This window comes from Callithrix jacchus, chromosome 1, assembly GCF_049354715.1.
Source record: "Callithrix jacchus isolate 240 chromosome 1, calJac240_pri, whole genome shotgun sequence".
NCBI classification, from domain to species: domain Eukaryota; kingdom Metazoa; phylum Chordata; class Mammalia; order Primates; family Cebidae; genus Callithrix; species Callithrix jacchus.
Genome location: NC_133502.1, coordinates 73,797,687 through 73,822,777, shown reverse-complemented (window position 1 = coordinate 73,822,777; position 25,091 = coordinate 73,797,687). Strand labels below are relative to the sequence as shown.

Sequence of the window (25,091 nt, the reverse complement as noted above, 5' to 3'; positions counted from 1 at the left end):
CTGCAAACTCCGCCTCCCAGGTTCAGCAATTCTCCTGGCTCAGCATCCCAGGTAGCTGGGATTACAGGCATGCACCACCACACCCAAATAATTTTTGTACTTTTAGTAGACACAGGGTTTCACCACATTAGCCAGGCTGGTTTTGAACTCCCGACCTCGTGATCCACCAGCCTTGATCTCCCAAAGTGCTGGGATTACAGGCATGAGCCGCTGTGCCCAGCCCCAACCTGTGACTCTTATCAGTAGTGCTGCGATTGCCAAACATACTCAGGCATGGGCTATGCGCCTATTCAATCAGTGCTCATTTCTTGTCTTCTCTCGTATTCAGATCCAAATCTTCCCATTTTCTACTTTGCCTTTCATTCTGTCTTTGTTTTGTCTTTTGACTTTCTAAGCTTGTACCATTCTCAATTCCATGGAAACAAGAACAGGTCTAAGCAGGAGATGCTGATGTGGAAATTCTAAGGTAATTTTGAGCCTCTTCCACACTCTGTCTTCTTTGTTCACAGAAATCTTTGTGAGTCAGATGGTCCCCGTCTCCCACAGGAAAATGCTTACACACGAGTGAAAGGGCTTCCCCTGAAGGTGGGCATCCTCTTTCTTCATGCTCATCTGCCTTTAGGAGAGACTGTTTGTGGTTCAAGAACCCATTTCCCCAAGAGTGACAGGAAGGAGAGCAGGGAACAAGGAGAATTTGGAAACATGGAGGCAGAGGGGTTGGCCTGGAGGCTGAGGATATCCCTGGGGAGGGCTGTGAGTCTAGGGGGGCCTTGGGAAGGTCGAGGTTAGTGCTGGAGCTCATAGAACCCAAGGGGAGAGACGTGGCTGCCTCACATACCCAGAGGGCTGCGTTGGGCTTCGCAGCCTGCAGACTTAGCCAAAGACCTCAGTGCCTACATCAAACCCAGCAGCTCTGTCTGTATCTTTCCACCGTAATTCAAGTAGTTCTGAAATAAAAATAAAGCATGCTACTCCTACCCAGCCCCGATTAAGAGGCAAATGGCACCCACACCATAGGTCCAAATATTTTAAAGTTATTAATCAAACTTATAAACTGCTAAACAGAACATGTCCTTTTCTTCCACCTTGATAAATATACCTCCATAATGACTTGGACACCCAGAGCTGAATCTAGAACTTTCTTTCCTGTGGAGGTGTCAGCATGGGAAGACCCAGTCCTCAGCTCTGGAGGGGACACAGTTTGGTAAGGGAAAACTGTCTGGCAGGTGACTGCAGGCTCTTCATAGGCCTCTTCCTTGGGTCCATGGACACCTCACATGGTGGTCTCTCTTGCCCAGTCTAGGGGTGACACTGCCCTGGAAGATAGGATAACTGCAAGAAAGCCTGTGAGTAATTGCCCAATCGATGGTATATGCAAATAATTGAATTCAGTGCACTCACCTATATCATTAAGGTTGGAGGGATCCCAAAAGCCTTCACAAAAGCGATTTCCCGAGGTGTTAAAGAGTGAATAGACCTGAGAAGGAAGGCTTAGACCCCCAGGCAGGGAAGTGTTCGAGCAGTCTGGCTAGCACAGGCATGGTGGGAAAGCATGTTGGAGTTCAGAATATAAGATGGAAAAGGCAGGCTGGAAACATGGTGGAGAGCCTGGGTTGCTCAACTATGGGAGTGTTTTGAGCTGAACTGCACCCCTTCCTAAGATGCTTGTGTTGAAGTCCTAATCCCCAGTGCCTCAGAATGTAATGTGATTTGGAAATAGGGTTTTGCCAGTGCAGTCAATTTAGAATGAGGTCCTTGGCAAGTGGGTTGGGGGGAGGGAGTTAATCAAATATTACTAGTGTCTTTGTGAAAAAGGGGAAATTCAGACACAAGGACAGACGCAAACATGGAGAACGCCATTCAAAGAGAGAGGCAGAGGTCAGGGTGATGCGTTCACATGCCAAGGAAACCACAGGCTGCTAGCAAACCCCCAGGAGAGAGACCTGCACAGGTTCTCTCTTACAGTCTCAGAAGGAACTGATCCTGCTGACACCTCGATCTTAGACTTGCAGCATCCAGACCTGTGAGGTGATGAATCTCCGTGGTTTAAACCGCCAGGCTGTGGTGCTGTCAGGGCAGCCTTAGCTGACTGATGCTGGGAGTTTGCCTGTGCTCTGCAAAGTACGGCAAACCATGAGAAGAACACAGATGTTATGTGTGGAAGTCACTTTCTGGGATGATTAGTGTGGCAGGTGTGAACGAGGTGGAGGGAGCATGGGTGGAGTCAGCAATGCTGTCTGGCTGGTCTCCTGGCCTCAGCGGTAGCAGGGTCTGTGGCTCCCTGCAGGTGGAGGGATGTGAACACCAGCCATGGCTGGGGCAGTTCCTGTCTGCTCATTGCCCTCCACTATGACCCTTAGGACCCTGGCAAAGGGCAGAGCTGGCAATGACGGTGTTTATAGCAAGCATAAGGCCTTGGCAATGCAGAGCGGCTCACCACACCAGCAGCATCACAGCCGCTGGTCCCTTAGCCTACAATTGCCTTCTCTGTGGATGCGGTGTTGGGGATACCAAAAACCCTTCCATAAAGCAGGCCATTTAGGAGGGCCTCAGATCTTCAATAGCACAGGATTCAGGGTGTCTTACTCCACAGTCAGTGCAATGAGAATGGGGCCTGGCAAAGAAGGGAGAAACCACAATGGTATCTTACCTGAACTTGTACTGTCACAGGCTTACCATGAGGGTTAAGGCCACTTGCCTCCATCCAATAAGCAAATAACTTGGGTTGACTCCCAGTGCCCGTTGGAAAATCAACTTTATTCTCTGTCTTCACATGAACCTGAGTCCATCAGAGACTTTAAGAGGAGGGGGTTATGTGAGGAGGGTGGTATGAGGAGAGAGTTTGCAACACTCTCCTAAAGACAGGGAAAAATCAGTAAGAATGGATTTCACAGCAAGAGCAATATCAGCATTTGTAACATCCCCACCCAGTGAGCCTCTCTGACCTCCATCACTGGCAGAAATTTGATGATGCCTTGGAAACATAGGACTGAACATCTCAGGGTTTCGAACAACCAAGATTCAGTTCCATGAAACACGACAATGCACATCAGCAAGGCTCTCTGCTCATCCCTGCTTCTCAGAGGCCAGGCCCAAAGGCAGCAGTTTGAAAGCTGGCCATGTGGCAGGCAAGAGACCTCTGTGTGGCCTCACATTGAAAATCAAATGCACATCCTTGAGGTGCTCTCTGCTCCTAACTCACAGCCACAATGAGTCGTGTGGCACACCAATGCCCCAGCAAAGCCAGGAATAGCTAGTTTTTTAGTCTTACTCATGGAGAACAGAGAGCAGCAAGGCTTGGTGATCAACATGGACGGCTTCCCCACCAACCTGCAAGATGGGCATTATCCTCTTATTCACACATGAGGCTCAGAGGAGCTAAGTGACTTGCCTGAGTAAACATCTAAACTCAGAACAATAGATTTTTTAAAGTGTATCTTTTCATTCTAATTTGCTTCTCTCTCTCTCTCTCTCTCTCACACACACACACACACACACACACACGCACTTCATACATATACCCATATATTCTCATCTCCTTTCCTTTTTATTGTGTTTGGGCAAACAGGATTCCTAAGCTTTAGACGGCTCTCATTCTTCTGGAGGTTGTTCTGTACTGAGATGTGCATCTTTACAAATTGAAACTCATCTTGAAAGACTCAAAATACTGAACTCAAAACAGTTCAGTTCAAAGTGCTGTCAACATGAGAAATAATAAGACTCTGATTCTGCCACGTATCTAGCAGTGCCATAATTTTGTAGCATCAAAGAAATTAAGAGTGAAAATAGAACAAGGCTTAAGTCTTGCAAATGTTCACTCTTTGTATAGTAAAAGCCTTGTGGCTTGGTTCTTTGGGCAATTATGTCATTCCCCACAGGACTAACTGTCTGGTTGAAGTGCTATTTTAAAGCTAAGCCTTTCGTAGATGTGAGGGGGTTTTAATTTAAGGTAGCAAATTGTTACGAATGATGAAATCCAAGCCAACATATGAAATATTAGGAGGATTTGTGCTTTAATGTGTAAGCTCCATTGTCAAGGAACCAAAGGCAGTGAGGGAGGATGACTCAGAAAATACATATTCCGAGTAATCCTGACATCAGAGAGAGCTGACAGGAAAATGCCTTTGATTACCAGAAGACAATTTGGGAAAATATCAGCTGTCTATTCTTGCCAGAGTTGCAAAGGATTTTGAAAAGATCCTTTTGGGTGGAGTAGTATGAAGGGAAACAAAATCAGGGTGGGCTAGTGCATGAAACTCTTCTAAGAAGAAGCATTGCTGTGAAATGCCAGAGAGAGGAAAAAGTATGAAGGGGAAAGTGTTGTTGAGGAAGGAGTTCGTTTTCTTTTAATGAGTAATATTAGACCTTGTATTTTATGACTTCAAGTGAAATAGAGACCTAACTTCCGTCTAGGTCTCTTTATGGTCCCGTTTTTAAATCTCATCTGAGTATTAGATAGTGTTATGTTTGTTTCACTCACCAAATATGGTTTTTAAAACTCACAGACAAAAGCCTAGTCTTGTTTGTACCTGCCTTTTCCATCATTCCTTCCTCTTTTCTGATAACGATTCTTCCTCACAAGCTTTTCCTTTCTGCTTGAACAGCTGCCTTTAGCAATCATTCAAGGTAGGTCTTTTAGAGACAAATTTTTTAGTTGTCCTTTATATGAAAAGGTCTTTATTTTCCTGAAGGACAATTGTGGTGGGTTTAGATTCATTGTTGACAATTCTTTTCTTTCAGTCCTTGAAAAATGCTGTACCACTTTCTTCTGGCCTCTGTGGTTTCCGATGAGAAATCTGCTGTCACTTGAGTGGGTGTTTTCCTACAGTGATGCGTCATTTCTCTCTCTCTGCTTTTAAGATTTTCTTCTGTGTCTTTAGATTTCAAAGTGTAATTATGACATATCTTGGCTTGGATTTCTTTGGCTGTATTCTATTTGGGATTTGTTCAGCTTTTTGAACAAATCCCAAAGTATGTAAGCAAAGAAAGAGTATCCAAAGACATAATAGTGGAAAACTCCCCAAATATGGCAAAATATATAAACCTTTGTTTATGTCAACAAAATGTATGAACCTTATGTCTTTGAATACTCTGTCACCCCCACACTCTCCTGAGATCCCCAAAATATGAATGTTGGATCTTCTGTCAGAGTCCCACGGGTTCCTGATGCTCTCTTCATTTTCTTTTTTCTGATTTATTTTCTTTCTGATGTTCAGATGAGGTAAATTCTACTGCTCTGCCTTCAAGGCCACTGCCTGACACACTGGCAGACTGCAGATGGGGGAACGTGAATAGGATTGGTCCATAGGATCATTACTCATTTGAGGTTTGTAGTCATGATTTAAGATGAAACCAGTCAGTCTGGTAGAGTGATAGTTTTAAAATCAAGTTCTGCTTGGATGCAGACAGAAGGAAGAAAGATGCTTACAGTAAAGCAGGTTAGGGTTTGGCAGGGAATTCCACTGGTGTAGAGGGCATCGGGAAGTTGATTGTGATGAGAGTTCACAGAGGAAGTGAAGGGATCGTTGAATGGAAGATCTCAGTGAAGTCTAAATTGCTTTGCAACTGAAAGAATAGGAGGCGATACTCAAGTTTTGAATGCTCAGAGTTGAGACCTTATATATTGGTGAGCGTAAGATTCCAGATATGATGAAGGAGTGACTGGTGGAAGTGGGAGAGAGGAGAATGCAGATGAAGATGAAGGAGTGGCAGGGGAGTAGATATCTGGCCAACCACAAAACCACCAATATAATTTATCTTCCAAATGGGGAGGCCTGGGAATGAAAGTGGTGCCGATGACAATTACTCCAGGACAATAGGCCTAAGTTGGACACTCCAAGAGAAACCATGACATATGGCCACCCTAGGCACCCATGAGGTTGGCAACACCAGTGTAGAAGATCATCAGAATGCAGATGATGATCAGGATAAAGTGTGCACAAAGCTGTGGCTGGATCTAGTGTCTGAAATGACTGAGAAGGACCAAGTAAGGAGACAGTGGCAACGACTAGGACAGGGGATGGCAGAGGCCAGTGAGACACATCCTTGAGCATCAGGACTTCTGGTTAGGAGAGAGGGAGAAGAAAGGCTTGGAAGGAGCGGTAAGAAAGAGGAGAAACCAAATCTACTTCCTGATCTTGATGTAGGCAGCATGTAAGAAAGAAAAAGAAACAAACCTGTGTCTGCAGTGACAGGGTGTTCCCAGAGAACAGCCAGGTGTCAAAAGATGAGAGCAAAGATCAGAGGAGATGATGGGCACAGAGCAGAATCCTGGGGACATACGCTGGACTCAGGCTGGCCAGAAGATGTGGGTGGAGAGGAGGGATGTGCCGTAGGGTCAGATTAGAACTTGCACAGGGGGCATGACATTTGGAGTGGCACCCTAGGATGTCTGCTGAAGATAGATGTAGACTGGAATGAAGGCATGTGGGCAACAGATGGGACTGACCAATCTGAATGCTGAGCTCAGTCGTGTGGCTCCTATCACGTTGAGGAGAAGCTAGGTGGTGACCACCAGAAGAGCCCACGCTGTTTGTGAAGGCTCAGGGTGATGGGTTCCAGAGTAATCCTGGCCTTCTCTGTGCCATCTCTTAACTCAGTATTTTTCTTTAAATTCTACATGGAGACTGCTTGGGAGTCCAAGGAGGAAGGCACTTGTGTCCAGAAGGTTGAGGCTGCCGTGAACAGTGGTCGCACCAGTATACTCCAGCCTAGGTGACACGGCAAGACCTTGCCTCAATAATAATAATAAAAATATTATTATTGTTATTCTAAGGTGATGTTCAGTTTCTGTTTTGCTCTGCAGGGATATTTTGATCTACCTTTAAGTGAGCTATTGAGTCAAACACATCCTCCTTGCCTTGAGGCTTTATTTTCTTAGAATTTGAGGATTTAAGTGTTACATGTTGCAACAATATAACCAAAAGACAAACTTTAAGTAAGCCTACAGGATGCCATTGTCTGGCTGACTGAATAACCGTAAATGTTCTGAGAAACCTTTACATCACCACCAGGCATAGAAGGGCTACAGAGAAACTTCAAGATGGAAGGTGTTCATTAACAAGACTACAGCCTGTGGGGCTGCACGATAAAAAGGAATATTGATGTCTTCCATCTAGTGCACCTCTCAAGAGAAATCAGAATAAATAAGACCTTCTCGTACTGGCTCCACATAAAAATTTTCTGATTTCCCAAATCATATTTCAAGGGAACAAGGCAGGGTAAGTTCTGTTAGTCCCCATAATGTGGTCAGGACTTGGTGAGCAGACAGAAGGAAGGGGAGGCAATTTCCAGGAGGGGCCTGAGAGCTGCTCATCCCTGACATCTGGCCTGTGTAGATGGCAGCCTCTCAGATAATGGCTGTGAAGGAAACTAATTTATGATGCTGGTCTCAAAACAAATCTCTTTCCACCTGCCTATCCTCCCTAAGTCGTTGAAGACAGTTATTATTAGGCACTCCTAAATCCTGAGTGTTCTTCTTCTAACCTTGTGAAAAAAGTTATAAAACTGGAAGCTGTGAATATTTAAGGAAAAAAAGTTATTTCAGCTAACTTTTTAAAATTTTCCTCATGTTTATTTAATTAAAATAAAAAGCCCTCCATCATTGCCATTAGTTGCTCCCATCTCCTAAGCCTGCTCAGTCTTTGTGACAGCCACTGACAGATTGTCCCTTCAGGTGGATTAGTAGGCTTGTAGATGGCACTCATCCTTCCAAATACTTTAATCGTCTAGCCATACACACCTACTTCATATGAATGAGATGATGGCAATTCTAAAGGGGCCTGTTACCTGAGCATCCACTTCCAATGCCCACGTGACCCTATTGCTCTGAGGAGGTGTCAGGCACTGGGAATTCAACGATGGAACACACAGCCCCCGTTCCCATTACCTGGTGAATGCGCACACCTGCTCTGTGGTTCCTGTCCTAAGTGTCTTTCTGGGACCCAGTTTTAATGACCACATGGAATCCCATTGCATGTGTACCTAATTTCCAATCTTCCCTCTTTAAACTGTAGTCTAGCCACACTTAACTGCTTATATGGTTCCACCTCTATTATATTTCATCTACCCAACCCTTTTGTATAAGAAGGCAAGATATGAAAGAATTCAATGTAAACAGTTAACTCCCAATACAACTTGATAGCTGCTATAATAAATGAATGCCTGGAGAAATTTCAGAATCCTGGGGACTTGCACTAGACTCAGGCAGGAGATTAGGGAATACCTTCCATAAGGATTTGATATAAATGAAGAATTGTGTGTAAAGGGTCAGCTCTTGAAGAAACACTTTTATGTTGCAGTAGCTGGGAGCACTTCCATATGGGTGATGTATATGGCTGAGGTAAGCATATGGCAGGGTGGGAGTCTGGATTGAAGGACAGAGCTCTGATCACAATCCGCCCTAAATGTCCTTGTTAGACAATATAAATATTGTTGCTGAAAATATGCCATGCAGAAGGGTGGCATCCTCAGATCTGCACCTTGGGAAAATTCTTGACATCAAAGGTGAAAGGAAGAGAACGATTCATTTGCTATTGCAGAAATTGCTTAAGAATTCATGTGGTACTTCTACGCCAGGTAGTGCTGGGGTAGATAATTGGGACCAGCCCCAATTGGGATTGGGATCCCACTCCAAGGAATGAACCCTAGGTTTGTCAGAACGTAGCAGGGAGTGGAACCGCAGTGTGCCCTGTAGGCAGTGGTATTACTACGATCCACTCCAAGCTAGGAACCACCTAGTGTCTCCCAAGTGACAAATGGGAAAAAAGTGTGCTCTGCATTAATGCCATGGAACCCTACGCAACAACCACTGTGCTTCACTGCAGGGATGAATCTCAAACTCATAACTGTGAATGAAAAATGAAATGAAAATCAAGGAATAGAATACATACTGCTCACAGAGAGGGAAACCCAGGGCACATGTGTCAGAGAGGGAACTAGGAGAGAAGTAAGGAAGTGATCACCCTTTTCATTTTTTTTTTTTTTTTGAGATAGAGTTTTGCTCTGTCTTGGCCAGGACTATCTTGATCTCTTGACCTTGTGATCCACCTGCCTTGGCCTCCCAAAGTGCTGGGATCATAGGCGTGAGCCTGGAAGTGATCACTCTTAAACTGGGATAGAGGTTTGCCTTTAGAAAAAGGAAGGGGATGTTACCCAGAAGAGAAAACTCAGAAGCTTTCAGAATTCAAGGAATGTTCTTTTGGTTGACCTGAGGACTGGTTTATTCTGAGGTTGGTGCAAAAAAAAAAAAAAAAAAAAAAGAATACATTTGCAGTAACCTAATGTATATGTGAATTTTATGCTATTTTTTGAGTGTCGTATTTCACAATTATTGTAAATTTTTTTATAAATGTGGATGGTAAGAAAGGGTGGAAACCTGTCATAAGATAATGGAATGATATGTTTTAGCAAGATAATCCGTAGGGTTGAGTGGGTGACCAATGGAATGGAGAGGCTAGGGAGCAGCACCTAGCATCACCCCCAGGTGTGTTGTTGAACAGTAGGTGGGGTGATAGCTTTGCTTACCACACGTGAGTTCTAGAACGAGCGAGTCTAGTGGGCTCGAACAGGAAATCATGAGTTAGGTTTTAGACTTGTCTAGATCCAGATGCTCAGGTCTACTAAGAAATTGGATACTGGCCTCGGGCTCGAAACAAAAGTATGGTTGGGAGCTTTGGATTTGAGAGGCATCAGCATTGGCAATCAACGTAAGACATCAAGAATGCAAATGCCTAAAAGGTGCGTGTGTGTGCATGTGTCTAGTTTTATTAATTGAAAAATATGAAAAATCAGCATGAAAAGCTCTTGAAGAACTTCTCGAGTCTAAACTTCTAGTTTGTAGTGGTTTTTAGTGGAGACAAAAACCGTAGATTACAGAGCTAGAGATAAAGGATCAAAGTGAAAGAGGAGAACAAAATAAGTAGCTGCTTTTGAAGGTCCCTAAAGGGAAAGAGAGGGGAGGTGCCTATGAAGGGGCATGAGTTCTCAGGAGAGTTCCTTCTGGTCTGTCTTTAGCTATGGCAGATGCTGGGCAGAGAAGATGATGATGTAGCACGATTACTGCAGGGGCAGGAAAAGACAGAATCCAAACCTCAAGTGCTGGCACTCCTCTCACATAGGAAGAGAAACACCCTCCTACTGCAAAGAGAGGGACAGCAGCTGGGACAGCCCATGCGAGAGCAGGAAATGGGGTCTTAAAACCTTCCCAGCTGATTTTAGATGGCTGCAGAAGCACAGAATGTCAAAGTCCTAGGAGATAAAATCAACGGCTTAAATGACCTTGGGCAATTTTACTTCCTTCCAACCTCCAGTCTGTGTACTTCCAACATTACAATTTATGTGAATTGCCACTTTGTAAGGGAAATGGATATTTGGGAAAAGAAATAGTGCAGCATCAATGGTGACCCAGTTGATGTTACTAAAATTCAAATAATTTAACTTTTGCAAAACACCAGTGTGGTCAAAGAACAAACATGCACTGTAAAAGGCAGCAGATTTCACTTTAAAATATGAAATATTAAAAGAAGAAATGAACAGCATTGCATCTGCTCTTTCTTGCTTGCTTGCTTTCCCTCTCTTCCTCTACCTTCCCTCTTTCCCTCCCTTTCTTCCTTCCTTCCCTCCTTCCTTCCCTTCCCTTCCTTCCTTCCATCCCTCCCTCCCTCCCTCCCTCCCTCCCTCCTTCCTTCCTTCCTTTCGTCCTTCCTTCTTCTCCCTTTTTCATCTTTCACTTCATTTCTTTTTGTTTTTAGAAAGCATGCATTGTTCCAAATTTTCCCTTGAAGTCTGTTCTCAGGTTTGCAGTTGACATGTACAGAAAAGAGAATTGATACCCTCAGGAGAAAACAGATGCTTAATACTGTCTCATAAGCATTACTGTCCCCAGATTAATTAGACCAGGAATCTCGTAGGCTGACAGCTTATCTACCTTTTAATTCTGACTGGGGTAAGACTGAAATTCCTTTGAGAGAACAGGAGCAAGGGTGGTACTGAATGTATTACAAATGACCCACCATTTGATGTGTTACTAAATCACTTTGTCAATTTTTTATTCACCTTGGATGAAGTGTACTGCAGACAAGACACATACGTTTAACTGCTGGAAGTTTGGAATCTAGATGTAAATTTTCATGCATTCATCTGCCATGATTTTGGAAAACAAAAACAAAGCAAAAGCTCTAGTACTGAAAACAGTTTAGAAACCAAAATAATCGTTTTCAGAAAACAGACCCACTGTGTGGTAGAATTACAGGTAATTTTAATTTACTTCTTTATGTTTTTAATTATTATCTGATTTTCTTTTTCAGCAAGCATGTATTACTTGTATAACAGAAAGAAAGAAAAATAAAGCAGCTACAGTAGCCATGTTCTGGATTGCCTTCCATTCAACCAACCCAGTCAGACGCCCCACTGGTTCTCCAAGATGTCTGCATACCTGAGTTCCAATCAACTGGGCTGCTGTTGTCCCAGCCTCACAGAGCTCCGGCATGCTGACATGCACCCACATTGCTGGGCTCACATGCATGGACTTCAGCAGCTGAATGGTGTGCTTAGTATGAAGGATATTAGCACAGAAGTGTGTAGCAGGCAGGAGGGCCCTGCATACAGCCAGAATCTCCTGCCAGCTGAGGACACCAGATGAGTTGGCAAGAAAGCTGATGCCACATCTAAAGCCCTGATGGTGCCAGGATGATGTTCTCCAGGACTCACCAGCCACGCTTCCCACATCTGTCTGGAGCATAGCAAACACCTGAACATATCCAGCTTACAACTGTGAAGGACTTGAAGGACCATGCTAACGGAGTTTACCGTCTGGGCATATTTCCACATCAACACCCAGGAAGCCCTCAATTTAGGCTTCCCAAGAGCCAGTTGTGTTCTGCTAAACCCGCTTATGCTATTTTTACTTGATGTTTGTATTAATTCAGATAAACCAATAATAATGGTAATAAGTACTGAATGAGTGCTTACTACGTGCAAGGCTAGCAAAATTCATTGCATGCTCATAACAATTCTACTGTGTATGTACTATTATCCACCCCTCTTTTTTTTCAGATATAGCACTTCTGAAAGTAACATGCCTAAATTCACATGGGGTGCCAGGTTCAGAACCCAAGATGTCTGGTTCTGAGTTTCCCCCTGAAACACCATGGAGAACAGAGTTGAAGCAGTTGGGCTGTGTTGCATTTTTCCTTCTATTATGGGAGGGTGAAGGGATGGTCCTAGAGGAAATAAATTAAGGCATAATTCTGGGCTTTGAGGAAAATAGACTAATACTATTTTCTCGGAGAATACCTGTCTGTGCAATACTTCAAGCCAGAAATCCACGGCTTACAACTGCTTGTGTAATCAATTTACGTTCATGCAGCATGGCTCCTGGGCAGAGGTCACATAGGACTCCCTTCTCTAGAGCATCAGATGAACTCATAACTTAAGCTTCCTCCCGTTATGTACTACAATTGTTTTTGCATCTCCTGCAGCTTCCTGTTAATTCTCCTAGTCTTCTTACCATTCAGTTGAACAGTTCAGCAAATGCCTGTCTTCACTGCACCCCTCCGTCCCACCCTGCTCTCTGCAAATCCTGCTCCCATCTTCCAATCCTGAGGTCCAACGTCTGCTTTTAGGTTTGTGAAATTTCTAAAAACTCTTCTGAGCCTCTAGACAGCCTGCTTCTGTCCAAGACGATGATGTTCTCGGCCTCGCCCCTCACACCAAAACTGGCAGATGTTCCACAGTAAAAAGCAGCCCATTAAAGCTCCCTTTCATGCCACCACACTCCTCCCAGATGCAGGCTCTGAGAAAGGGGCTCCTGTGAGCTGCCTCTATGGCTATTCAGTGTATTTCAACATAGTCTTACATTTTATCTGGCTTTTTCACTGGCTCTGGGCAAGGACATTGATCTGCTGTAAACTAGTTTATCATATTCAGAAGCAGAACTCCTATATTTCTTTCTATTTTTGAGATGTAGTCTCACTCTGTTATCTAGGCTGGAGTGCAGTGGTGCAATCTTGGCTCACTGCAACCTCCACCTCCTGGGTTCAAGTGATTCTCCTGCCTCAAGTAACTAGGATTGCAGGTGTGCACCACCACGCCCAACTAACTTTCGTATTTTTAGTAGAGACGAGGTCACCATATTGGCCAAGCTGGTCTCCGACTACTGAACTTGTGATCCGCCCTCCTCAGCCTCCCAAAGTGCTGGGATTACAGGCATGAGCCACCAAGCCTGGCCCCTATATTTCAATTTGGTAAAACAAAAACAAAAAAAGCAGTGACTTACACCTACTATAGTGCTTCTACATGTTTTCAGTTGCACAAATGCAAATGTATTTCATTTTCAGTTTTTTTGTTGATACAAGGTTATTGTTCTTGTTTTGAAAAATTCACATGATCTTATTGGTCCTAAAAATAGACAATTACTCTAAGAAGTCATGAATTGGTAGGGCTGAAAGGAAACTTGAGGAAATTTAATAAAATTTTCTCCTTTTTAAGGTAAGAACTGATGGCCTTAGAAGACAGATAATTGAAGCATGAGAAAGCCTGAGATTTTTCTTCTGTTTCTCTAGCTTTCAAGTTCTTTCTCTCTCTTCCTATCTTATGACTTCAAGCATTTGGAAAAATAGTTCATATGGGTAATGAATGAAGTTATCGTGTGACTTAGAAAAATCGAGGGTGGATCCCAAATAGAACGTCCCCATACCTCTGGGCTATTTTTGCTCATGCTGCTGTCCAGACACCCCTGGGATGGTCAAACAGAGTGGCCACTGGGCACCTCCACCTGCAGACATTTGTTCACACAAGAGATCCTCTAACCTATAGGTTTAGAGGAAATCAAAGGTGCCAGAGCCAGCCAGCATTCTGCAGCTCCTGGACTTGGGAGCAGGAGGGGAACTCAAGCACTCAAAAATGCGTTGTGTGTCTTGGGCCTACCTAAGCCCACTGTACTGGGGATCATGACAAAGTGTTCTAGACTAAAAGAAACAGGAAAGAAAGGCGTCATCTTCATCTCCCCCCTCCCTTACCTCCTACATCCAATTCCCCCCTCCAAGTTCCATTGGTTTTAATTGCAAAATGTGTCTCAGATTCAACAACTTTTCACAAGTGCCACTGCTGCAACCCCAGATCCATCCTTCCTTATCTCGTGCCTGGAGTGTTGCAGTAGCCACCTAATGGCCTTCTGCTTCCGTTCCTGCTCCCCTTCAAATTATTCATCTCCCACATTACTGTTTTGTAACATAGCTACCGTCTTGCCACAGCCTTGCTTAAATCTTTCAGAACATACCTTGCATGTGGAATATACTCCGAGTTCACACCTTGGTCCACCCATCCCTCTTCATGTCCATCTCATGCCACAGTCCCTGCAGTTCATTGTGCCCCTGGCATGCCCACTTCTTCTGTGCCTTCTGATTCCCCTTTTCCAATTCAGCATCTTTTCTCTAATGGGAAGCCCTGTGCCCACTCCAAAAGTACCCATGTGCATGCCTGGGTCCACAGCCTGGCACCCTCAGCTGAACTATCAGCTTCTCAGTATACCATCCTTGACCCTCCCTTTGTCTCTGTCATTGACGTGGCTCATTGTTTTCAGAGCCTGTCTCACACTCCTACTCCCTCACTTTACATTCTGTCTAAGCCATTCATGCTTTATAATGGCAGGATCATGTCCATTTTATTTCCTTCTGTGAAACAAGCCCCTGGTCGCCTAGCATGCACTAGGTACTCTCTAATGGAATGCACTTGTGGGTAAATACATGCATGAAGATATGGGAGAATATTTTCTTTACTTCCAGAGTTGATTGGATTGAGTAAAGTTTTCTTCTAGAAATACTGTTCAAAGGTCTGGAATGACTCGTCAAAAGATGGAAGCAACCCAGGTGTCCATGGACAGATGGGTGGAGAAGTAAAATGTGGTCTGTTCATTCAATGGAATATTATTCAGCCCTTAAAGAGACAGAAATCCTGACATATGCTATGTAACATGGATGAGCCTTGAGGACATTATGCTCAGTGAAATAAGCCAGTCCCCAAATGACAAAGATTGTATGACTCCACTCATATAGAAAAGTCAAATTCATAGAGACGGAAAATCAAAGGGTAGTTTCCAGGGGTTGGGGACAGTGGGGAAGTAGGTGCTAGTATCTAGCAGATATAGAATTTCAGTCTTGCAAGGTGAGAGCGTTCTGGGGATTGGTTGCACAGCAGTGTAAATGCCCTTAACACTGATCGACTGTATATTTCAAAATGGTTAACATGGCAAATTCCACATCATGTGTATTTTACCGCAATTATAACTACAAAATGTAAAAAAGTGATGAATGATATAAAATACGTATTACATGTTTGTGAAAACATAGAGAAAGACATAGGTCTCCTGACCTGGAGAAGGAAGACTGAAAATGGATGAGCGGAATCTTAAACATTTTATTTATACTGCATAGATTGTTTGATGATTACAATTTGTTTGTTCACATTCTTAGAAAGAAGTCCTCAACAAAGCCACAGATCACATGAAAAAGTGGCAGAGGCGCAAGGGGGATCAGGTTTTAAATGCATTCCTTTTACTCTCTTACCAGTAGGCACAGTCGCAAGTAATTTTGCATGACAGACCATGTCACCAAACTGGATAGGCTCTCTTGACCTAAAAATGCCTATTTTGGTCACTTATCGTATGGGCTCTCCAGTGAAGAAAGAGACTTCTCACCCCTGTACAGAGAAATAACTGTACTAGACTCATTGAGTGGCAATCCCCAAGTTGGAGAATATTCCTGAAGGGAAACTTGAGGAAACTGCAGGCCATTTTTTGCCCGACATACTGATTAAAGCCCACTGCTCATGTAAGAGGAATAGAGTTCTAACCTGCCACCTCACTGAAAGAAAGAATCTCATTCCTCCAGAGAAATGTTACCTACAGTGCTGAGTCTCCAGAACAACTGGGCAGTGGATATTTGACATCTTCCAAAGGGAGTTTATAAGTTTATTTTTTTACTCAGGAGTTGAAAAATTCTATCCACCCTACTGTCTCAAAGGCAGTTTAAGGATGAGTGAATTTTCCTGCTAAACTGCTGAACATGATTTATTTGTTTTTGTTTTTGTTTGAGATGGATTCTGTCTCTTGTTGGCCAGGCTGGAGTGCAATGGTGCAATCTTGACTCACTGCAACCTCCGCCTCCTGGGTTCAAAAGATTCTCTTGTCTCAGCTTCCCAAATACCTGGGATTACAGGCATGCACTACCACACCTGGTTAATTTTGTATTTTCAGTAGAGACGGGGCTTCACCATGTTGGTCAGGATTGTCTCGAACTTCTGTCCTCAGGTGATCTACCTGCCTCGGCCTCCCAAAGCACTGGGATTACAATGTGAGCCACCGCACCCAGCCCCTTATCATGATCTGCATATAGTCCGCTTGCTTGTGTAGAACTCCTGTGTAGAGATGACAGGGATTCTTGTAGCAGGATAACCCCTGGATTAGGAAGGAAGGGAGGGAGGGAGAAAGGAGTAACAATATGCACCAGATAAAGAGGCTGAAAAGGGGGATACTTCTGGACCAATAATCATATAATAATCAGGAGCTTTTAAGAAATCTTACAAAATAAGTATTGCTTAGCACAAGATGTATGGGGAAAAAAAGAAAATTAAATGAGGCATCTAGATTCAGGCATCTACAAATTTGGTGGAAGCTTCACTTGTTCTGAAAATTTTTAAAAATAATTTGCAAAATTTAGGAAGAAAAATCCCTTTGGAGTCTTAAAATTTTGCGTTAGCAATCTTTTAATTTCTAATTAGGTTAAAATGAGGAGTTATCAAGGGTGACTTTTGTACTCCCAGATTTTCCCAACAACTCAGGTGTGTGTTTATTTTTAACACAATATTGAGAATTCATATTTTTCTAAAATTACATTTGATTTTCTCTATTTTCAAGATTGATTGTATTTTACAAATCTTTATCTGTAGTTACATTTGCGTTTCGTTTCTAATGTCGTTTATTTGTGACTTTCTGCCTTTTGATCTCCATTTTGCTAGGACTGGTCTACGGACGCTTCCAGCTCTCACCTTCCAAACTCCCTTCCTTCCCCTTCTCCTAAGTTTGCTGGGTTGTTCATTTTCTGGTCTTCTGAGTTGGATCTTGGCCCGTGAATGTCCATATTTCTTTCCTTCATCCGTGTTCCTCTCCACACAACTCTAGCTACATTCCACACCCCCTGACGCAGGGGCATTTTCAGTGTCATTTAATGCTAAGTACTTTGCCCTCTCCAACTGCCATGAAGCATTTTCAGTTTCATTGCAATAAACCAGGATTTTGTGGCGTGAGGTCTTACGTCTGCAGGACTCACATGTGTACAGCTGTTCCCTCTTTGTTCAGCCCTTCACCCTCAGCAGGCCCTGGTCTTCTCTTCGGGCCTCGTCTTGTTTTCCACACAGATGCCTGGACAGAGCCATGTGTCCTGGCAGTGTCGCTGGCCCACCGGGCAGAGTGCTCAGTCCCATCACCGACGCGGCAGCACACATAGCCCTGCCTTCATGGGACACATCCTCCTTCCTAGTGCCAACTAAAGATAAAATAATCAAGCTTTCAAAGAATTAAAGTGAGTTTTATTCGGAAGTCTCACTGAGGACTACAGACAGAGGCCAATTGCCTGGGAGCAGTTCTGTCAATGGCTCTGGCCAGGGTTTCAGCCCATAGCTCAGATACAGGTGGTGAGGGTTCAGTACCAGCAAAATCCCATCAGACTTGCTCAGAAGTTACATTAAAGCAGAAACAAATCAAGGCTTAAGAGTAAGAATACACTCATAGATGATAGATCACAGAGGCACGGTCACTAACTGGTCAAACGTTATCTTCTTTTTTGAGACAGGTTCTCTTTCTGTCACCCAGGCTGGAGTGCAGTGGTGCAATCATAACTCACTACAGCCTCGACCTCCTGGGCTCAAGCGATCTTCCCACCTCAGCCTCCTGAATAGCTGGGACTATAGGCATGTGTCCCACCACCACACCCAACCAGACATGATTTTGTGTGTAGGAAATGCAGGGACTAGGATCATGTGTTTTTTGACTATAAGAATGTAGGGACTCAGGTGAGAGACATGGGTGGCTGTGTGCTCTATCCTGTTTTGTCTTGAAAGCATCCCACCAGAGAGCTGCATGTTGTCACAGTGTCAGGGGCTTTGTAGAATTACGCTGGTCAGGGCTGGGCGCGGTGGCTTACGCCTATAATCCCAGCACTTTGGGAGGCCGAGGTGGGTGGATCACAAGGCCAAGAGATCGAGACCATGCTGGTCAACAAGGTGAAACACCGTGTCTACTAAAAATACAAAAATTAGCTGGGCATGGTGGCGCACACCTGTAGTCCTAGCTACTCAGGAGGCTGAGGCAGGAGAATTGTTTGAACCCAGGAGGTGGAGATTGCGGTGAGCCAAGATGGCGCCATTGCACTCCAGCCTGGGTAGCAAGAGGGAATCTCTGTCTCAAAAAAAAAAAAAAAAAAAAAAGAATTACACTGGCCAGCAGAAACTAGCAAATGTGGCTTCTTACCTTTGCTACTGTGTCTCACAGTGGACAAGGTGGCTGTGTCCCTCTCTGAAGCCTGCCCAGCTGGACTTCATGCCCCACCGGACTCCACACCCGACCAGTGCCTAGAGATTGGGGGACAGCTGCTGGAGTTCACCAGTCCAGGGCTCAGTGCTCTTTCTGCTTCTTCTGCTGGGTCTTGTGTACGCTTTTGAGGGTGTCAAATTTGATCCACATCTTCATGAATTTTTCATAGGAGGAGGAGGCCCGTGTGAACTCCTACTGCCCTGTGTTTACTGGAAGGTAAAGCTAACAGCCACCTTCCCCTGCCTCTGCCTATTTGAGATCTCAGTAAGAATGGTAGTGTCTCTACACTGGGAACATCACTTTCCATTTGATTGATATTTTTGAAGGATGAAGAGAAAAGGAGAAGGTTATAATACATGAGTGAGGATGTGTGTGTATGTGTGTGTGAGAGAGAAAGAGAAAGAGAAGCTAACTAAATCCTAAGTGTCCAGGAAAAAGCCTGATGCTGGAAGAACAGAGTAACGAAGCTGAGCTCCCCCTGTCTCTCAGCAGCTTTACTGATTTACAGTTGACATAAAGTTCACCTTTGTAAAGTGTATGGTTCAACAGTTTTGAGTATATTTACAAAGCTATGCAATTATCACCGCTCTCTAATTTTAGAACAATTTCATCGCCTTGTACCAAAAAAAAAACCTTGTACCCATTAGCAGTGCCTCCTCCTTCCTCTGCACTTCTCCTCCTCCTTCAGTCCCAGCAATCCCTACTCTACTGTCTGAATTTCACTCCTCTCATACCTCATAGAAGTGGCTTTTATGACTAGCTTCTTTCACTTTTTGGCTATGATGAATAACGTTTCTATTAGTATCCATTTACAGGTTATTGCATGGATGTGTGTTGTAATTTCTCTTGCATGTATACTTAGCAGTGGAATTGCTGAGTCATATGGTAACTCAAACAAAGTGGCTTTTTAAAAAAATTTATTTTATTTTATTTTAGTTTTAAGTTCTGGGATACATGTGCAGGACCTGCAGCTTTGTTGCATAGGTAAACATGTGCTGTGGTGGTTTGCTGCACCTACCAACCCACCACCTAGGTATTAAGCCCAGCATGCATTAGCTATTTATCTTGATGCTGTCCCTCCACCTTTCCCTCACCACAAACCCCAGTGTGTGTTGTCCCCTCCCTGTGTCCATGTGTTCTCATTGCTCAGCTCCCATTTATAAGTAAGAATATGTGGTGTTTGGTTTTCTGTTCCTGTATTAGTTTGCTAACTAACAATAATGGCTTCCAGCTCCATCCATGTCCTTGCAAAGGACATGATCTCATTCCTTTTTATGGGTGCATAGTATTTCACAGTATATATATACTGGCTTTGTATTTTAAGGACTGTTTGAGATCGCACCCCTCACGCACTGCTGGTAGAAATGTGAAGTGATACAGTTGCTTTATAAAACAGTCTAGCAGCTCCTCAAATGGTTAGACAGAGAGTTACCATATGACCAAGCAATGTTACACCTATGTATATACCCAGGAGAAGTTAAAACTCTTATCCCCACAAAAATGTGTGCACGAAGGTTCAAAATGGTATTGTTTACAATTGTGAACAAGTAGAAAGCACCCAATGTTCATCAATTGACGAATGAATAAATAAAATGTGATAGACCCACACAATGGGATATTATTTGGCGCAAAGAAGGGGTGAAGATGCTACAGCACGAATGATCCTTAAAAACATTCTGCTGAGTGAAAGAAGCCGGTCACCAAAGACCATACGTTGTATGAAACCATTTTTTTTTTTTTTTGAGATGGGAGTTTCACACTGACTCCCAGTGTGGAGTGCAGTGGTGCGATCTCGGCTCACTGAAACCTCCCATCCTGGGTTCAAGCAATTCTCCTCCCTCAGTCTCCCAAGTAGCTAGGATTACAGGCATGCACCACCACTCCTAGCTAATTTTTGTATTTTTAGTAGAGATGGGATTCTGTCACATTGGCCAGGCTGGTCTCGAACTCCTGACCTCAGGTGATTTGTCCACCTTGGCCTTCCTAAGTGCTGGGATTACATGTGTGAGCCACTGTGCCCAGCCCATATGAAACGATTGCAAGGAAATCTCCAGAAGAGGAAAATTCCCAGAATCTGAAGGTGGAGGAGTGATTGTCTAGGGCTGAAGTGGGAAAGGGGGGAGGGTTCTTTATTTTGACATATTGCAAATGTTCTCAAGTGAACTGTTATGATGGATACACAACTCTATGAATACATTAAAAGCCATTAAATAGCATACTTGAAATGAGTGAATTCTATGATGTGTAAATTATAGCTTAAACACATGGGAAAAAACCCTCCTGTTAAGTACCCTATATCCTGATTGCTGTCACCTTTACGTGAATGAACTGTCTTGGATGGAAAAATTATCTCTTTCCTCTTTCACATGGGTTGAGTCACATGGAGGACTTGCTTTCTTTACCACAGCAGAGAAATGCTTTTAAACCAGCATTTAGCATTGCTGGCTAACTTTGAAGATAAATCCAATTTATCCTGCATGCAAGAAAAATTGACTATTGTCAAGGCCAAGTTAGAGAGAACAAACCTGTTTGTGACTGAAGCCCTCTCAGGGATATGCCAGCCCAGCTATCATGGGGGTCTGCCTTAATCTTCCCCACAGTGTGGGTCCCTGTGTGTGCCTGTAGATGGCTGGCTGAGATGGGACAAAGGATGTGGGATGAAACTCCAGGGAGACAGACCACCAGGACCCTTACTGCCATGACATAGGCCATCAAGTCCCTGTCACTGCCAGGTGCAGGAGTGACAGTGGAGTGAAGGTGCTGATGGAAAGGTGTTGACTGGGGCCTCCTTGGTCTCTGCTTGCTGCTGCAACACAAAATTCTGGAGTTTAAGACACCCCGTACTAGACCACTGACTTTGCTAATGAGGTAATCAAGGCCCTGAGAGTTGACCCAAGGTCCCAGGTGGGAATACAATTGACACCCACAATGTGCTCTGTATTCCAAAGAGCAGGTGCCAAAGACCTGTCCTAAAATGCCAGCAAGGTTCTCAAGGGTTTCTTTTTAACTCTGAACATCACGAGAGGTCTATGTCTTCCTCTCCAAATCAATGGGTTATAGTTGGAGATTCAGATATAAACTCATCCACCTATGGTTAATTGATTTTCAACAAGGATGCCAAGTGCATCCTTATGCAATGGGGAAAGAATATTCTCGTCAAAAGATGGTGCTGGGACAACAGGATATCCACATGCAAAAGATGCACAAAAATTAACTCAAAATGAATCAGCAGCCTAAACAGAAGAGCGAAAACCATAAAACCCTTAGAAGAAAACATAGGGATAAACATAGGATGGTTATTTTTGCTAAACATCTCTCCAAGGAAGTCATTAAATCTGAAATGATTGAGAGTTAGTGGCCAGGCCAGATCAAAAATAATTTTTAACAGCTTTGTTGAGATATAATTCACATACCAAACAGTTCACTCAGGTAAAGGGTCAGTCAGTGGTTTTGGTATAATACATTATTAACTTTCAAAACTGTGGTAAGATAAAATAAAACATTTGTCATTTTAACCATTTTAAGTATACAATTTGGTGTCATTAATTATATGCCCAATGTTGTGCAATCCTCATCACCATTTCCAAGACTTTTTCATCACTCCAAACAGAAATTCTGTATCCATGAAGCAATAAATCCCCATTCCCTCCTCCTCTCAGCCCCTAGTAACCTCTAATCTTATTTCTGTCTCTATGAATTTGCCTATTCTAGAATCCATATAAATGGAATCATATAATCCTTTTTTTCTTTTGTGTCTGGCTTATTTCACTTGGCATTATGTGTTCAAGGTTCATTCACGTTGTTGAATGTATCAGAAGGCATTTCCTTTGTTTTTAATAATCGTCATTGTATGTATATACCACATTTTGTTTATCCAAGTATTTTTTCCCATTTTGTAGGTTTTCTTTTCACTATCTTGATAATGTCCCTTGATGCACAAAAGTTTTCAATTTTGATGAAGTCTAATTAATCTATTTTTTCTTTTGTCACTCATGCTTTTGGTGACATATCTAAGAAGCCATTGCTAAATCTTAGATCACAAAGATGTATTCCTGTTTTCTTCTAAGAGTTTTATGGTTTTAGCTCTTCTGTTTAGGCTGCTGATTCATTTTGAGTTAATTTTTGTGCATCTTTTGCATGTGGATATCTTGTGGTCCCAGCACCATCTTTTAAAGAGAATGTTCTTTCCCCATTGAATGCACTTGGTATCCTTCTTGAAAATCAATTACCATAAATGTATGAGTTTATTTCCGAACTCTCAATTATATTCCATTAATTTTGATGTCTATCTTTATGCCAGTATTATACTATTTTGGTTATATCTTTATAAATCAGGAAGTATGAATTTGCCAACTCTGTTTTTCCTTTTTAGGATTGCTTTGGCTACTCGGGTGTCTCTTGCAATTCCATATGAATTTGAGGATTCATTTTTCCATTTCTGCAAAATGGCCATTGGAATGTCGATAGGGATCTGTGGATCTATGGATAGCTTTAGGTGACTGGGACCCTGTTGAGTATGTCTAGCTATGGTATGTAATGGTTTCCATTTATTTAGGTTTTCTTTAATTTCCAACAACTATTTTTAAACACCTTTATGAATCCATGTGGGATCAGAGAAAATGGAAGAAACAGCCCCTGTCTTCTAGAATGCCTCTAGGAATGAGAGAGACCCTTTTTTTTCTTATTTAGAAGTTAAAGCCATCATTTGTCTCAGTGCTTTTTGGTGAGTCTTTTACTTGATATGAGCAGCCAGTAATCATTAAAGAGCAAAGTATCAAGACACAAGCTTCTATATGGTTATTCTGCCATTGAAGGAGCACAAATAGGACAGGACAAGAACCCTAAAAGCAAGTTCTCCCATTCTTAAAAGAAGAACCCTTAGGCAAAGCCAATATGGAAAAGATGAAAACATGAGACCATGTGAAAAAAATTAAATTCTGTATAGGGGAGCAAAGTTACAAAAAGAATAGTGGGCTATAAAAAAAAAACTGACATATTTGACAAGTAGCTATTGTTTTCCTCAAGGAGGCTACACAAATCCCTGAGACAAAGACAAACAACCACAAAGAAAACTGAGTGGAAGTTGCTTGCAAATGAGACGTAAAATTGATCATAACATGTATTCCTATTTTCTTCTAATACACAAAGAGGTTCTAGATCTCCTCATAATTCAATACACGTACATCTTAACAACAAAATACCATGTTTTACCTATCAGATGGTCCCTGATTAAAAAGCTGACTAACGCCCATTATGTGGGTGACGCTGTAAGAAATGAGCGACTCATAACCTGTTTATGGGAATATAAATTGGTGCAACTCTTTGGAGAGTGATTTGGCAGCACACAACAAATTTTTTTAAAAAAATATCCTTTGACTCAGCAATTTCTCTGTTAGGAAGTGATCCTACAAGTATGCTTACAAAATTATGCCGATGTACGTGTGGAAGGATGCTGCTTTTGGTACTGTTTGTAATGGCACAACTAGAGCAAATTAGAGAAGGAACCTAAGTACCCACCAATGAGGAATTCTCCAATGTTATGCCGTCTCCATTCTAACTGTATCTGGGGTAGAGAAAGCAAGTCTCTCATGTAACCCAACCCATGTGAAAGAGGGAAGAGAGAATGTTTCTACCCAGGGTGCTTCATCAGCATAAGCTTCACAGCATTCAGGGCATAGGGTAATTAACAGCCAAGTTTTGTTTTTTTGTTTTTTTTTTAACCATGTGTTTGACATATAATTTACAGGTGTAGAAAATATTGCACTATTTTTTTTTTTTTTGAGATGGAGTTTCGCTCTTGTTACCCAGGCTGGAGTGCAATGGTGCAATCTTGGCTCACGGCAACCTCCACCTCCTGGGTTCAGGCAATTCTCCTGCCTCAGCCTCCTGAGTAGCTGGGATTACAGGCACGCGCCACCATGCCCAGCTAATTTTTTGTATTTTTAGTAGAGATGGGGTTTCACCATGTTGACCAGGATGGTCTCGATCTCTTGACCTCGTGATCCACCCGCCTCGGCCTCCCAAAGTGCTGGATATTGCACATTTTAAATGTGATAACAAAATTCAGCCATTTATTAACATTATTTATTGAACACTCTGGTTGATCTGTATGTTATGACTATAGATGAAACTTGAAGCTACATGATTAAGTGTAAAAAGCAAGTGGCTGAACATTGTGAATAATGGTGTAAAATCATTCACTGGGTGTGGATTCTGCAGCATAGACACACATGCAGTCTATGTAGCATCTCTCTGGAGGTTTACGTAAGAGGCTCCTAAGTAGCGTCTCCCTTTGAGTGGAGGGACCAGAGCTGAGGGTGGAGGGAAGTTCATAAAAGAGACTTTCATATATTACTTCATTTCCTTCTGTACTCTCTGAGTATTTACCACATCTTTCTATGACACTTACATTAAATAAAACTTTGAAACACAGTCAGAAAACTAGCTAAAAATGACTACTTAACAAATTTATGCAAACTAAACATACCTTTGGGCTAATTCGTTG

At 42.9% G+C, this 25,091-nt stretch overlaps 1 long non-coding RNA gene across 1 annotated transcript; it reads right to left on the bottom strand.

The window, feature by feature from the left end:
• Positions 1–1,013: 1,013 nt before the first annotated feature.
• On the bottom strand, positions 1,014–19,269 carry LOC144578782 (uncharacterized). Its single transcript, XR_013525205.1, has 3 exons — positions 19,201–19,269; positions 10,091–10,248; positions 1,014–1,316 (listed from the first exon to the last, which is right to left on the bottom strand). It is a non-coding gene; the product is annotated as an uncharacterized LOC144578782 (long non-coding RNA).
• Positions 19,270–25,091: the final 5,822 nt, after the last annotated feature.